Source organism: Arachis ipaensis, chromosome B03 (genome assembly GCF_000816755.2).
Source record: "Arachis ipaensis cultivar K30076 chromosome B03, Araip1.1, whole genome shotgun sequence".
NCBI classification, from domain to species: Eukaryota; Viridiplantae; Streptophyta; class Magnoliopsida; order Fabales; family Fabaceae; genus Arachis; species Arachis ipaensis.
Genome location: NC_029787.2, coordinates 109,930,182 through 109,932,774, shown reverse-complemented (window position 1 = coordinate 109,932,774; position 2,593 = coordinate 109,930,182). Strand labels below are relative to the sequence as shown.

Sequence of the window (2,593 nt, the reverse complement as noted above, 5' to 3'; positions counted from 1 at the left end):
ATTACCAACAATAATTAATTATTATATTTTAAACATATATATAAAGAGATACATCCAGAAAATATATCTATAAAGACACTTGTTTTAAATACAGCCATAAGAAATACATTTTTATTAGACACATCCACTAAGATATTTCCATTAAACGCAATTATAAATAAGAGTTGGCAGAAGTTGGTAGAAATGTTGTTGGTAACGTAGCGGGATTGATAAAATACATAATATAAATATATAAAAAATATATAAACAAATTGTGGGGAGACAGTGAAGTGCGGGTGTGCGCCTCACTCTCAGATGCAAAAACCCTAACATTATTCTTCTCTAGTTCTCTGTTCCATATTCCAGAAACCGGTGAGAGGCTGAGGCTGAGAGCAATAGCCAATAGAGCATCGAGCTTCTTGCCTTCCTCTTCTCCAAGTCTCCAACACCTACTCACCGGCTGTCGTCATTCTTGCCTTCGTCCTCCGTCCGAGAGCAGCTGAGCAGCGCTTCGCCGCCAACGTCCTCTGTCCGGGCGCAGAACCAAGGCTTCGTCCTCTGTCCTCTGTCCTTCGTCCTCTGTCCTCTGTCCTTCGTCGATGTGAGTTTGTCACCGTACCTCCGTCCGAGAGCAGCTGAGCAGAGCTTCGCCTCCGTCATCCTCCGTTCGAGCGAAGAACTTAACCGACGTCCTCCGTCCTTCGTCGCCGTGAGTCTGTCGCCGTTGTTGTGAGTCCGTCGCCGTACCCTGTGAGTCTGCTGTGAATCACTTCTTTTTTTGATAATTTTTATTTAGGGTTTTCAATGTTCCCTAATCTTATTTTGAGTTACAGTTTTGTCCTAATTTTTATTTGAGCATGGATTTGTTGCTACATGCAATTCTATTTGTATGAAAACCTGTTCAGATTAATATGACAAAAATGGTTGAATCATGCTTATTTTTCCACTGTATTTTTCTCTTGAATATTATTATTTTATTTATTTTTATTTATAAGATTCAATTATAAGAATAAAGATTATAGTAGAGTAAACAAAGTGATGTTCCTGTTATTCATTTCATCGTTAGGCTTCGGAGAACATTGGCAACATAATAAGATTTGTGATGTGCTAATTATGCTTTTGCTTCTCCTTTCTCTTAGTTTATATGAGACTTCGAAAAGGTCGAGTTTTTGTTTGTTTCATCATGCCACAGTCATCTTTAAGGTATCATGCCACAGTCATCTTTAAGGTCTCATTTATGATTTTGTGTGGAAGATTTCTATTTTTTGGGGTACTGTATTGTTGAATGTACTAGAGTAAATTATTTATTTTAATTATAAAGATTCAATCATTTATTTTAGATTATAGTAGAATAAATTTGATTTTAGATATATATTTTGTGGCACCAATCATGTATTAAATTGGAAAATTAAAACAAGAGAGAAAAATAATTGAAAAATGTGTTTTGTGATTTGTCAAGTTTGCAGTTTAAAAAGATGTTGTCATTAGCTCAATGCACTGAATAAATATCTTTGGAAATGCCAATAAAATCCAATAACTTTGGATTGAAATGTCATGGATATTTTGGTTTCAGAGAAAGAATGAAACACTTAACAGATGTTGAAGCTTTTTAACTGCATTCCTCTATCCTTCTATTTCTCTTGAAAGCATTGTCCAATTTTTACTATGACAAAGTGATAACTGAGTTTCTCTTTTCCTTGCCCTTGTTCCCCTGTTATGATGGATGGTGACTGAACTTAAGTGATAGTTACTGGTTCTTACCTGTAATTATATGAGGATTGTTAAGATAAAAATTGACCAGACAGGTTGTCAAGGGATTATCTTATGTAAATATTATGTGAGTACCACCACGTAATTACAAAATTATTATTTTTGTATTATGCTTTGTCAACCCCTTTTCTTAATGGAATGTATTGAACTTAGATTCGAAGAAATATTTGTGCCCAAGTCTAACATTCTGCATACCCGTCAAATGTTTACGTTGTTTTATAAATCATCTACTTAAAAGTTGGACCTAAGTGACAACCATGCATGAATTCACATGTGTATATGCTTTTAATTGAACATCTTTATTCTTTTAATCTTTATTTATGTTAATTTTTTACATAGTACCAATTATTTTGTTAATTGTTATCCCTTTTTATTTTCAGGTTTAAATCTTGATTTGCAAACTTTTAATGATGATGAAGATGTTGAAAGTGATCAAGAATAAGGATTGAAGATTCCTTTATATCTAATTTGTAATTTTTTTTATTATGGTGTTAAATTTGTAGTGATCTTATACTAGCTTTTTTTTTTAATTTCAAGTTATTTGAGCTAATGACATTGTATGAATTTTATGTTTGTATTTTAATTTATCTATGAATTTTAAGTTTTTTGTCTTAATTTTATATGAATATGTAAAAATTAAAATATTTAATTTTTATAGGGGCGGGTAGGGGTGGGGCGGGTACCCGCAGGGGCGGGTTCGGGTACTGCAGTTTACTACCCGCGGGTAGTGACGGGATGGGTAGTACATGAGTAACAGGACGGCGGGACGGGGTCGGGTAGGGCAAAAACCCGCCCCTACCCGTCCCACTGCCACCCCTATTGCCGATACCCATGAGAAAAAAGA

The 2,593-nt window shown here is 34.7% G+C and overlaps 1 long non-coding RNA gene across 1 annotated transcript; it reads left to right on the top strand.

Annotated features, from left to right (window-relative positions):
- On the top strand, window positions 261-2,364 carry LOC110270291. The gene is made up of 2 exons (XR_002359680.1): window positions 261-729; window positions 2,130-2,364. It is a non-coding gene; the product is annotated as an uncharacterized LOC110270291 (long non-coding RNA).